The sequence below is a fragment of the Dermacentor andersoni genome, chromosome 8 (assembly GCF_023375885.2).
Source record: "Dermacentor andersoni chromosome 8, qqDerAnde1_hic_scaffold, whole genome shotgun sequence".
In the NCBI taxonomy this organism is placed as follows: domain Eukaryota; kingdom Metazoa; phylum Arthropoda; class Arachnida; order Ixodida; family Ixodidae; genus Dermacentor; species Dermacentor andersoni.
In genome coordinates, this window is record NC_092821.1 from 55,727,377 (window position 1) to 55,741,821 (window position 14,445).

General features: G+C 47.2%; 1 protein-coding gene across 1 annotated transcript in view; it reads right to left on the reverse strand.

Moving 5' to 3' along the window:
• The window catches only part of LOC129383489 (glutathione hydrolase-like YwrD proenzyme), a 77,070-nt gene that overhangs the window by 29,190 nt on the left and 33,435 nt on the right, over positions 1-14,445 (reverse strand). The gene's annotated exons all lie outside the window — the stretch shown is intronic.

The window sequence follows — 14,445 nt, forward strand, 5'->3', positions numbered from 1 at the left end:
ATTTTTAAGGCAACGTGTGATCTTCTCGGCCCCGCGGACGCACGCACGCACGCACGCACGCACGCACGCACGCACACACGCACACAAACACGCACACACACACACACACACACACGCACGCACACGCACACGCACGCACGCACACGCACACGCACGCACGCACACGCACACACACACACACACACACACACGCTATAGCTTGAATGAGGGGACTTATAGACGCTTTCCGACCTTAGAGGAAGGCCGCCTTACAAGGAAGCCTTTCTTACACGCGGCTCAGCACCATTGTAGCGGCCCGTCTCCCCACTCTAACAATTTGCCCTTTCAGCGAAAGTCTCTGCCTAGGCACCCTTCTCTCAGTTGGCACCCAAGTCTTTGGCGGTGATTCAGTATCAGTTCCACTTCGTTAGGAATAACGACTCCAATGTGTGGGACAGGCAGCCAAGACCGTGAGTTGTTTGGTGTGCCGCCTTGAACACGCTAGTAGTGAACGCCCGGTAAGCGTTGATAGTTTTTCTTTCTTCTCATTTTCTCTTTTTTTTCTACACTAAATTTAGGTATCGTTCAAGTTCGCCGAAAATATATCGTATAGCTAGCCGCGTCCATGGCCGCATGCGCACAGGTGACTCCGAAACCACGATGTTGGGACCAGTAAGCAATACTACGCCGTATCGCCTGCGCACGCGCGACTCCGCAACTACGAGGCCGGAACCGTTTGGAAATCCTTCTATATTGAGTTACGCATTGCGATCAGGTAAACATTTCTATCGCGCACAAATCAAAGAAAGTATTAGGTATGTAGGCCTGTCGGGGTTGTACTTGTCGGCGATAAGGTAGCCTCCCCGCCTGCGGGATTATCTGACTGAGCTGTGGCGAATGATCGGTTGCCACAGTCGGAAGTTCGAATCCCGCTATAAGCTATATATATATATATATATATATATATATATATATATATATATATATATATATATATATATATATATATTTACATATATATGATGGTGAGCGTGAAATTCAGCTCCACGGGCAAAAGATGACGGGAGCGAGTGGGGCTATATTAATCCAGGTACAATCAAATCATGAAGGCCCACAAAGCTTCAACAAGACACTCCCTCACCACACCAGGACATGGCCTCCCTGGTGCAGTATTCGGCCACCCCCTACCAAATGGCTAACTCAATTACCCTACGGCCCTCAGTCCCCAGCAGCTGCTCCGCAGCTGACCAAGGTGGCGGTCAGACCTGTAACGCAGCAGCGGGTGCTAAGAATCTCTAGATCCGGACAGATCGCCAGTGGAAAGTGACCCTTGCAACATTTAGCACCCGAACCCTCTCGAATGAGGCTAGATTAGCAGGATTCTTTGAGGAATTATCAGACATTGTTGGTGATATCCTCGGACTCAGTGAGATCAGACGAACTGGGGAGGCTTATACATTACTGAATAACGGACATGTCCTCTGCTATAGAGGTCTCCTAGATAAGAAGCAATACAGGGTAGGATTCCTAGTCCATAAGGACATAGCGGGCAACATTGACGAATTCTACAGCATTAATGAGAGGGTAGCTGTAGTCGTAATCAAACTTAATAAGAAGTATCGATTAAAGGTAGTGCAAGCCTTCGCTTCAGCATCCAGTCACGACGATCAGCAAGTATATCAATTTTATGAAGATCTTGAATTAGCGATGAGAAAAGTGCAAACTCCATATATTGTAGTAATGGGCGACTTCAATGCAAAAGTGGCGAAAAGCAGGCTGGTGAACAAGCAATTGGGAACTATGACGTCGATTCTAGGAACGCTAGAGGACAGATGCTGGTAAAATTTGCAGAAAGGAATAAGCTTCGAATAATGAACACCTTTTTCAGGAAGCGTAGCAACAGAAAGTGGACCTGGAAAAGCCCTAATTGAGAAAGAAGAAATGAAATTGACTTCATACTTTCTGATGTAGAAGTGATAGGTAGGGTAGAGTGACGTGATCATAGGTTGGTGAGGGCTAGGATTCACCTCAATTTGAAGAGATAAAGAGCTAAATTGGTCAAGAAGAAACAGGTCAACCTAGAGGCAGTAAGGGTAAAAGCAGACAAATTCAGGCTGGTACATGCAAGCAAATATGCTGCCCTAGAACAGAGAGATGGTGAGGGCATAGAGCTAATGAATGAAACCGTAACTAGGTTGGCATCAGAGCAAGTGGGAGGCAAGGCACCAAGGCAACCAGTAGACATGCTATACCGAGTAACGAAGGACCTGATAAAGAAACGACAAAAAATGAACGCGTGCAACTCAAGAGATAAGGAAGAATTCGCGGAACTTTCGAAACTGATCAACAAGGCAAAAATAAGGAATATCCTAAACTGTAACACGTAAAAGACGGAAGAAGCCGTAAAAATGGATGCAGCCTAAAATTGGTGAGAAAGAAACTTGGCATCGAACACACTAAGACGTATGCACTGAAAGGTAAGCAGGGTAATATCATCAGATGTCTTGAATATATAATGAAAGGAGCGGAAGAATTCTACACTGACCTGTACAGTACCCAGAGAAGTCAGTATACCTCAATTATATACAGTAATGAACAGGATACAGGAACTCCTCCTATAACTAGCAACAAGGTCAGAAGGGCCCTGCAAGACATGAAGCGAGGAAGAGCGGTAGGAGAAGATGGAATAACAGTCGATTTAATCAAAGATTGAGCAGTCCTAATGATTAAAAAACTGGCGTCTCTTTATACGAAATCTCTGTTGACGGCAACGGTCCCAGAAAACTCGAAGAATGCAAACATTATACTAATCCACAAAAAAGGGGAGGTTGAAGAATTGAAAAAGTATGATCCCGTTAGCTTACTCCAAGCATTATATAATATATTTACGAAAATAATCTCCAATAGAATAAGGGCAACACTGGACTTTAATCAACCAAGAAAACAGGCTGGCTTCAGGAAGGGATAGTCTACAAGGGGTCGCATCCGTGTCATCAATCAGGCTATCGAGAAATCCGCAGAGTGTAATAAGCCTATCTGTATGGGTTTCATAGATTACGAAAAGGCATTTGACTCAGTAGAGATACCAGCAATCCTAGAGGCATTACGTAAGCAAGGAGTACGGAACACTTAAGTAAATACCTTGGAAAATATCTACAGAGGTTCTACAGCTACCTTAATTCTACAAAAGCAGGAAGATACCTATGAAGTAAGGGGTCAGACAGGGAGATACAATCTCTCAAATGCTATTCACTGCGTGCTTAGAAGTAGTCAAGCTATTAAACTGGGAAGGCTTAGGAGAAAAGATCGACGGCGAATATTTCAGCAACATCCGGTTCGCCGATGACATTGTTCTATTCAGCAACAGTGCAGACGAGTTACAACAAATGATTGAGGACCTTAACAGAGAAAGTGTAAGAGTGGGGTTGCAGATTAATATGCAGAAGACAAAGATAATAATAAATAGCCGGGCTAAGGAACAAGAGTTCAGGATCGCCAGTCGGCCTCTTGAGTCTGTGAAGGTGTACGTTGTCCTAGGTCAATTAATCACAGGGAACCCTGATCATGAGAAGGAAATTCACAGAAGAATAAAAATGGGTTGAATCGCATACGGCAGACATTGCCAGCTCCTTACTGGAAGCTTACCATTATCATTGAAAAAGGTGTACAATCAGTGCATTTTACCGGTGCTGACATACGGGGCAGAGACTTGTAGACTGACAAAGAAGCTTGAGAACAAGTTAAGGACCGCGCAAAGAGCGATGGAACAAATAATGCTAGGCATAACTTTAAGAGACAGAAAGAGAGCGGTTTGTATCAGCGAGCCAACGGGTATAGACGATACTCTAATTGACATCAAGTGGAAAAAAATGGAGCTCGGCAGGTCACGTAATGCGACAGTTAGATAACCGTTGGCCCTTAGGGTTACAGAATGGGTGCTAAGAGAAGGAAAGCGCAAGCGAGGACGACAAAAAACTAGGAGGAGGGATCAAATTCGGGAATTCGCGGGCGCTAGTTGGAATCGGTTGGCGCAGGACAGGAGTGATTGGAGATTGCTGGGAGAGGCCTTCGTCCTGCAGTGGACATAAAACAGGCTGATATATATATATATATATATATATATGTATATTGTCACAAGATGCGTCATCATCGTTTTAGGAAAAGTGAACAAGCAGTAAAGCGGTGTTTCGCACGCCTCGAACTGCCACAATTCAACTTCAACGTGACAACGATTCTTCATCTCACAAAGTGGCAATGTACGCTACAATAACAGTAACGCGGAGCCAATGCGCTAGAAGCGAGTCAGTGAGGAGCTGCACAACTGTGGCATTGACAAGGAAGGCGGCCACAAGCGATGCCATGAAAAGCAAGACATCGGCAAGCGAGGCAACCGCAAACAAGACATCGAGAGGCAAGGCCGCGACTAAGAAGATATCAAGTAGCAAGGCACCGAGAAACAGCAAACCTACACCAAATGCGCCTACAGACTCAATGGAAAGAAGCATATCGACATGGAAGACGACAGACAAAAGCACGACTTGTAGTGATGCTGTGGACAATCCAGTGACTCGCAAGGCGACAGCCCACCCATCGGCACCTTCTCTGACGCTCTGTGCCACGTTGCGCCAACGAGGATACGGGCTCAGAAGCACGTGACTTGAATCAGCCAATGGAACCAATTGTCTAACAACATCTTGCCGGGGTAAGGCACCTTTTGGGGACGCCTCGGTACATTTCCTTTTTCAATATTAGAAAAGCTTTCAAATTAGAAAAGTCTTAGAGTGTTCCGTGTCTGTGCGACTAGAATGTTCTTCCATTATTGAGAGGGAAAAAGTTGGTTACGAGACAAAAATTGCGAATCACTTTAGCATACGCCAAGGTGCTCAAGAGACATTCAATAAGTCACTTTTGATTATTATTCGAATGCGCTGTTATTTCTTAGTACTTCTTTTCCCCTACCAAAGGTCGCTAGTTCGAGTGCGTTAAATTATGCTGACTTAATGAACTGCACCTTAATTACCTTCGCTCTCACTAACACCAGAAGTCGTTGGTCCGACTCGTGCCAAAAATACAGTGCACGACTACCACAAAAGGTCGTGGGTTCGAGTGCCTTAATTAACTCAATATTAGTCAAATTGCCTTGATTACCTTCGCTTTAGCACCGAACGCCGTGGGTTCGACTTCCACATAAGCTCGAGGGTTCGACTCCCGCCGATGGTCGTGGGTTCGAGTGCCTGAATTTACTCTGTCTTAATTTGCCGTTTTTGGTATGATGAGCGGCATCGGAGTCAGCTGTGGAATAAGACGGTGACCAACGCGTGAGCAGTGGCACGAGTGCGTGGTATCGGTGGTATCGCGGCCGCGAAATATTATGGAGGAAGCCGGACGTTGATACGTCGAAGCAATTCTGGGGGGTGGATATCGGCGGTGAAAACTACTTGCCCGCACAACATTCGCGTTAAGGTAGAAGGGTGGGCGAGTAGGAAAGAATACGTACTTATTAATCAGCATGATTAATAAGTATGCGCTGTTTTCGCTGTTATTGATAAGTAAACATTAGGGTGGCACACTCTTAATACTAGTTAGAGATTTTATATATATTGGCTGATTACTCAAACCAAGTTATTTATTATTGCAGGCATAGATATCCAAATTATTCTTCATATGATTACTCTGTTTCAAAAATGTATTGTTTTGAGGAGCCCAGAAAGACCACTGTCTGTGCCCTTCCTCATTTGTTGTCGCTCGTCAGCGCAGTACTTACATATGTCATTACCAGCTTGCCTGATGCACCAAGCTTCTACGACATACATTCAACTAATGTTGGCGTGTTGACAGAAAAAGGTCTTGCGCTGAAATTAGAACATAAAATAAAATTGCAGCCAATGATTACGTTAGACATACTATTAGCGAAAGTGGCCACCGAATGACAAATATCATTTACGAACGAGAATCTGTAAATTAGGCCCCTGACGCTTGTGGCAGTCCGCACCACGCCTCAATGTTTCAGGCATACTATACTCCATTAAGGTAGTGATGTGGAAGGAGAGATAGAATACTGGGCTTCTACTTTGAAGGTCGTAAGTTGGAATCACCATCCGGTCCACTGCATATTTAAGGATTTGGAGTGGCACCTCACAGCAACAACAAAATGCGGAGGCCACTAGGGCAATGCTAGTCCAGGGGCAACCAAATTGTGAAGGCCCACTAAGCTTCAACAAAGACACTTCCTCACCAAAACAGGAGTTGGATTCCCCCGATTAAGCATTCGGCCACTACCTCCCTCATGGCGCTTCAAGTTTACCGGTGCCGCTCAATCCCCAGAGCCTGTGGAACACCTCATCAAGGCCGCGGTCAAAAATATGGCAGGAGGTGCTAAGAATACCTAGATCTGGACAAGTCAGCAGTTGAAACTAAACCTGTCAACGTTTAACATACAATCGCTCTCAAGTGAAGTTAGCATAGCAGGGGTCGTTGAGAAGTTATCAGACATTGCATGCAATATTATTGGCCTGAGCGTAGTTAGAAGAACTTAGGAGGCTTATACAATGCTAATTATCGGCCACGTTCTCGATTTCCAGAGGTCTTCCAGACCGGAGACCATAAGGGGTAGGATTTCTTATTCATACGGACAGAACGAGCAACATTGATGAATTCTACAGCATTATTGAGAGGGTAGCAGTCATCCTAATAAATATAAAGAGTAAATATAAGTTTAAGGTATTAGAAGCCTACGCTCCAACTCCCAGTACAATGATGAAGAAGTAGAACCGTTTTATGAAGATCCTGAAATACCAATGAGACAGCTGCAAACTGTGTACATTGTAGTCATGTGCGACTTCAATGCAAAACTGGTGAAAATATGGTGGGGAACAAGCAATTGGCATATAATGCGTCGGGTGTACAAATAGTAAAAGAAAGATGTTTATGGAAATTGCGGAAAGGAATAGACTCCAAATAAATACCTTCATGAGGCAGCCCAGTAACAAAACGTAGACATGGAAAAGCCCTAATGAAGACACAACAAAAGGAACAGATTTCGTACTTTCTGCCAGTACCATCATAGTGCAGGATGTAGAAGCATTAGGTTGGGTAAAAGGCAATGACCATAGGCTACTGATGTGTAGGATTACTCTCAATATGAAGAGAGAAATAGCAAAAGTAGTCAAAAGAAACTGGCCAACCTTGGCCCAGTAAGGCCAAATACAGACAAATTCAGCTTGGTTCTAGCAAGCAGATATGCATATTCAGGACACGAAGATGAAGAAAGCATAGAGTTAATGAATGAAACAGTAAATAGGATGATTTCAGAAGCAGAAATTGATTTGAAAGGTAAGACACCAGCGCAACCAGTAGGTAGCCTCTCCCATATAACAAAGAACCTAGTTTACAAATGACAAAGCATGAAAGCGCATAACTGAATAAATCAGACAGAATTCGCCTGTCAAAGCCGGCAAACTACTCTCTTAAGCGAAATTACGCCCTATCGCCACACAGCGAATATCGTCATCTGTCTGGTCCGCATTTCCTTTCTTTACCGCGGCGAGCCCGGTACTACCCAGTAAAAAACTGCATGCGCGTTATCAGCATGACATAGCATTCCCGATTGGAAGAAAGGAAATGCAAACAAGGCAGATCACGATTATCGTTGTGGCAGATATATACCCTAAGGGTGTACTTTTGTCTAAGAATGTATGAGGAAATGAGAGTTATTCGAAAACGAAAAGCTAGGGAGATCGACGAAGCAGTAAAAAATGGCCACAGCATGAAATCATTCTGAAGAAACTTTGGCATACGACGAGTAGTCGGGTAACCTCATCAGCAGTGTCGATGATATGGTAAAACCAGCAGAAGGATTTTAGACTTCCGTGTACAGTAACCAGACAGCCAAGCTGTGTGAATTTGAAGTTGCATGAACAGGTCAAAGACGCTCCATCTCTAGCTCGCGATAAAATTAGAAGGCTGTTTCAAGGCATATGGCGGAGAAGACCAGCAAGATTAGATGGAATAACTGTCAATGTAATCGAAGATGGAGGAGATTGTATACTTAAGAAGCTTGCGGAAGTTTATACGCGAATCCTCACGACTATAAATGCACCAGAGAGCTGCAAAACATGGCAATGTTAACTTAGTCATGAAAAAGTAGACGTAAAAAAATGGTAGAACTATGGGTCCATTAGCTTGTTTTCAGTATTCTATAAAGTATCACCAAAGTCACTTGCAATGCAATAACGACAACACTAGGGTTCCACAAGGGTGGCTTCTCGAACAGATATTCTACAAGGCATCGCACCCATGTCATTAATGAGGTAACTGAGAAATCTCCGGAGTACACGCAACCTCTCCATAAGTCTTTCAGAGATAAGGAGAGCGTATTTGATTCCGTAGAGATATGAACAGTGATATTGGCACCGCATTATCACCTAGTACAGAAGGCTTACAGAAAAATCTTGGAAAATGTCTACAAAAACTCCACTGCTATTACCTACCCAGAATGGGGTAAGCAAGGGTGATGCAACCTTTCTAATCCCATTCACAGCATGCTTAGAAGTGTTCAAGCTAGTAGACTACGCAAGCTTAGCAGTGAGGATAAACGGGAAATGTCCTAGCAATATTTATTTTGCAGTTGACATTGCACTGCTCAGTAACAGGGCGAATGGCAGCAAATGATCGAGGACGTTATCTGAGAAAGTGTAAAAGTAGGGTTAGAGATTATTATACAGCGCACAAAGGCAATGTTCGAGAGCCCGGCAAGGAAACAAGAATTTATCAAGCCAGCGTCTAGAATCAATATTATGGTGAGTTTTTGACAGGATATCCTCATCATGAAAACAAAATTTACATTTGAATAAAAATGGGCTGGAATAAAAATGGGCTGGCATGTATTACCATACCTTGACTGGATGAAGGCGGGAGATGGAAATTCAAGGTGATGAGCAAAACGAGAACAAGGTGAAAGCGGGAAGCTTCCCCTTGTTCTCGCTCCTTGCTTTTACGTCGTTCTCGTTTTACTGAACGCTACACCTTGACTAGAAATTTACCCCTGTCATTGAAAAGGAAACTCTAAAATGAATGCATTCCACCGGTGCTAACATATGGGGCAGAAACTTAGAGTGCTACTAAAAAGCTCGAGAGGAAGTTAACGATCGCGCAATGAGCGATGGAATGGAAAATGTTAGGCGTAACCTTACGAGTCAGAAAGAGAATGGTTTGAATCAGAGAGCAAGCGGAGATCACCGATAGTTTATTTAAGGATGATATGTATTTAATTAATTGGTTCCCAATTTGACCTCTTTTCAAGTCCGCTTCCAGTAATTATGCGTTCAGAAGCGGGATTCTTTACTCACAATCGTCTTTTCTTTCTGTAAACTTAGCCAACATATCTCTGCCGCCATTCCAGCTGTTGTTACCGTAGTTGTACGTTTCCTGCTACCTAGCCTGGTTTACAGAAAAACCTGTTTAGCTGTACTTCCCAATGGGTCTGTCGTGTCCGTAGGCCCGGGAGGGACGCGCCACGTGTGCTGATGGCTTCCTTGTAGCAGCAGCAGATATTACTTGCGCAGAAACTGTAGCATACAAAATAGGGTGTGTCGTAACAACACTTTCGTATGTAAAATAAGAAACCGGCTTGCAATTGAGTGTGTGTTGACAGTGCTATGCGAAATCCACCTGCAACGAGGACTCCTGAAAAGCAGCGTGCATTCGAGGCAAGGCGAAAGTGTGGTTAAGTGCACTTCTATTTTCTCTGGTCTACTCTTTGTAGGTGTAAGAAGTAGCGGAGCAAGCCAATTTGCCGGCCGTTGAAATGTCTCAGCCAAGTAATTCGGTAAAGTGGATGTGAATATCGCCATGTGAATAATTTCAGCTACGTCGCAATGAGCAATCATTCTAACTAACGAAGACGACGAAGTGTCCCTGCTAAGGTGGCTGCTCACCGCTCCTGTGAAAAATCTCGCCTCCCACGCAAATACGTTCCATACATCAAGAGATTGGACCCCACGACATCTGAGGACGCTCCGGACGCTCATGCGCAATCTGGTTTTCTGACATTCAGCGAATGTCCCTCTATCGGCCCCGCAGCTGAATTGTACACCGGGACTAGGCCTAGTGCCTCCGGTGACGCGCTGGCGGCGGTAGATTCGCCGGGGCCGCTCGTCACGACGCCATTACCAGCCGCACAATTGACACCTGAGCCTGGATCGCAGCTACTGGTTCCTGCTCCAAGTCCTTCGGCTACAGCCCACCCGCCGCCTTGCCAAAATGCACATCAGACCGTGAGTGATCTGCCATCAGGGCGGAGCCCGGCGATGGCTTCCCAGACAAGGAATGGGGCTCCGGTTGTGCATGACGAACCGAGTACCCCTATGGACTTGTCTTCTGCACTACCATCTGTGCCGTGGCCCCCCGTGGTTCTCAGAAGCGTCCTTCGGAGCAACCTACACTAGATTCGTGTTCGGCCAACAGCGGCTCCCAAGGCAAGCGTTCCTGTCTAACGACTCACCACCCAGTTGTGTCGACACCAGGCTCGGTTTGCTATAAAGCAACTATTAAAGAGCTGGCCCCCACAAGCCTCACGGAGATTCCAAATAGGATTATTCAGGCGAAACCTAGACGCTTGTCTTGGCACCACAGGCTTCCGCGGCTTCACGGCAAGGAAGAAGTCAAATACCATCGCTGTGTGGCTCCCGACATTGGCTGCTATCGAGCGTTTGCAAACGCTTCAAGGTCTCTCGATCCCAAACGAAGTCACCGTGCCGGTCCAGGTGTACGTGGTAGAGGGCTCGGATTTACAGCGCTGTGTCGTTTACAACGTTGACGTTGGCGAGGGCCAGACTACTCTCCAGCGTGAGCTCTGCTGTCCTACTCACCGTGTGTCATTCAAGCGCGTTACATGGGAAAGGGGCGATCTTGCATCGTCACCTTGCAGGGCCCACCAACTCCCCCAGCCCACCTGTACTACTATGGCTGCATTCTACGACCTGGGCCATATAAACCCAGTGTCGTCTATTGTTACAACTGTTTCCGATCGGGCCACATGCACCGATCCTGTCCATTTACAGCGCCAGATGAAGCTGTACTAGCTGGCGCAGTGTCTTACCGGTGTGGACTCTGCAAGACCGACGACCCCGAGACCACTTCTCCAACTTGTCCCACAAAGCAAAAGGCCAATCAGAAGGTTCGTCGCGGGATTCATGAGCAATGGCCTCAGCATGCTGCGACAGAACCAGTGACGACATCTAACAGGTTTGCGGCGCTCCAGTGGGATGACGACGACTGGCCAGAGCTTTCCGAGCCCGACCCGCCTGTACCCCATTCCCAACAGACTTACAGTGACAAAGTTCGCAAAGACCGCCGTCGCCCGCTGGTTACACAGAAGCAGAGCGTGTCGGATCATCCGCGTGATGATATGTCAGCAGTTGACAATCAATTTGCCCGCCTTTCAGGGGAGGTATCCAAGCTCCGACAGCACCGTGAACTACTTGCGCGTCGGCGACGTGCAGTGGAATCTCGCACCACTACAACTATCGATTCCGCTGCATCATCGTCTCTGTCACGCCTTGCTGTATCGTTCGCAGTCTACCAGGTCTTCAGCTCTGTTGCCGGATAACTCTACAACATCCCTTTTGCGGTTCATGGTCAGCCAGCTATCCAGCCTGGCATCTGTGATTTTACAACGCCTGGACTCGTAATCGAAATGGCGGGCACAGGTGCTTGTGGCGTGCTGCAGTGGAACTGTAGAGGGCTCGCCACGAAAGTGGTAGAGCTTAATCCCCGTCTACGTATGAACAAGCTGCAGGTGTGGGCCCTGTTACTACAGGAGACCAACGCCTAGCCTGCCATTCCGGGCTTTAGTGGATACGTGTCCCCTTCGATGAGCGACCGTCGCGTGCACACAACAGCCCCTCCATGAAAGGCGGTAGTGTATGTTGATACGCGTTATCCTCAGGTCTGCCTTTCTCTTGAAAACTGGTGTAACTCATATCAGCAAGTAGTGGCAGTAGCTGCTAAGCTACCCAAGGCAACTGCTGTGGTAGTGTCATACTACATAAGACCAGCCGGTGGCTCTTCTGCAAGAGTTAATCTGGGCTGGTTATTGAATGTCCGTCGCCAATACCCAGCGTGTTCTATTTTAGTTGGTGGTGATTTCAACGCCCCTCACCCAGATTGGGGGTGCCCTACTTCTAGCCCTTGAGGTAGGCGTGTGCGAGACGCTTTCGCGGATGCGTTGTTTGTATTACTGAACCATCCCGATTCAGCAACGCGGGCTGTGCCTCAAGCTCGACGTACAACATACGCACCGGATCTTACGTGGTGGTCGGGTCCCGGCACTCCGACTTGGCACCTGGAGCCCGACTGCTGGGGTAGTGACCACCACCCTATCATCATTGGCCTTCATCCGTCGCAGGCCCGCCGATTGCACCGCAAGTGTTCTGTGGTGAACTGGGACACATTTCGCTCCGTTCTCCAAGATACCTCTGTGAACTATAAAAATTGTGGGTCTGACGGTACACGAGTCGGGAACCGGAACTGCTTGGCTCTCCAGCGCTAAACAACCGCTGCTTGTTGACCCCATACAAAGCGCGCTCAATGAAGGTGCAACCATCAGCTGGGTAGAAATTGATCGACCGGCAACGGATATCGGCCTGCTCAACTTGTGGGCTGCTCGCAGACAAGCTGAGCTGGCAGCATCCCGAGACCCCACCTCTGCACAAGCACGTACAAGACTGAATTTCCTTACTGCTAAGGCCCGCAGATATGAACGCGACCTCTCGCGGTGTCACTGGCATACGTGGTATGAGCGGTTTTCATCCAAGACAACGAATGCTTCCATGGAAGACGGTTGCCGTCGTCCAGACGCGGCAGCCACAGCCTGCTTCGCTGCTGGCTTGTCGCCGGATGATTTCACCAGAGAAGCAGCCCGGATGTTTTTCCCTGAGTACGACGTGTTGCCTCAAACAGCCAATGGTGCTTCCTTAGCAGGCATTCCGGCACCTATCGACAAGTTACCATCGACAGCAGACTCCGAGGGGATCGCAAGCTCTTTCACGATGCCTGAGTTGCTTGCAGTGATAGATGGTACCAGTCGCAAGAGAGCACCCGGCCCAGACTCTATTACTTATGAGGCTTAAATGAACCTGAGTTCCGCTGTGCTGCCTCAACTCCTCGACACCATTAACAAAGTATGGCTAGATGGCGTTGTCCCTCCAGACTGGAAATCAGCTATTGTGATCCCGATTCCGAAACATGGCAAGCCGTCGAGCGACCTTGGCAACTTCCGACCCATTTCCCTAACACCAACGTTGTGCAAGCTTGCTGAGAAAATGCTAGCCACACGACTGTCGTGGTGGCTAGAGTACCACGGTTTCTACCACCCTGCTCAAGTTGGCTTCCGTCCCTCCATAGGTACTGAAGATGGGTTGTCTGTCTTGGCATCCTCGGTTTTATCGTCAACTCGTAGCCACAGTGTCCGTACTGTGCTCGCATGGACGTCCAAAAGGCGTATGATAACATCAGTCATGCTGCCATCTTGACTTCAATTGACATGCTGCATTTTCCCCCTAGAGTACGGAATTTTGTCAAATCTTTCCTTGAAGACAGACATCTTGCAATTTGCCTCAGTGGTGACGCCGTCGGCTCATTTGTCCCTCTTTGCGCCGTACCCCAGGGATCTGTATTGTCACCCACATTATTCAATATTGCTTTCATCCCGCTTGCATGGCGCTTACACGATGTACCCGACATAAAGTTCCTGTTGTACGCTGATGACATCACGGTATGGAGCACTCATCAAGACCTACAGACTCAAGCCGCTGCCCTTCAATCAGCTTTAGATATCACGGCCACTTGGGCTTTTTCGGTCGGCCTTAGGCTTTCCGTCAGCAAATCTGCTTACATGTCAGTAGCCAATCACTGGGGCCGGCGTAAACTCTCTGCAACACCCATTCGTCTTCATCTCTACGGAAGCCCTCTTCAACAATGTTCAACTATAAAAATTCTGGGTCTGACGGTACACGAGTCGGGAACCGGACCTGCTTGGCTCTCCAGCGCTAAAAAGCAGGCAATTCAGATGTTGGGTCTGATTAGGCGCATTGGTCCTAAAACGGACGGCGCGCGCTCATATGTTGCGCGACAATTGGTGAAGGCGATAGTGCAACCACGCCTTGTTTATCAAGCCCAATTCCAGCATTTGACGAAGGCACAATGGGATCGCCTTGAGGCTGCTAATCGCGAGGCAATGAGGGTCATCACTTGCCTTCCCCGCATCACCCCGATCGGGGCTCTCCAAGAAACTGCACAGCTGAACACACTAGATGAGCTGGTGCAGCAGCGACGTGATGCTCACAGGTTTAAGGCCCGCCTTTCACATGCAACGTGTGTTCTCAGGGCTTACGCTTTCTCGTACTCCCTTCTACCACCACCATCGCCAGTTCTTCCTCCATGGAGATTTGTACAGCTGAGTGATAA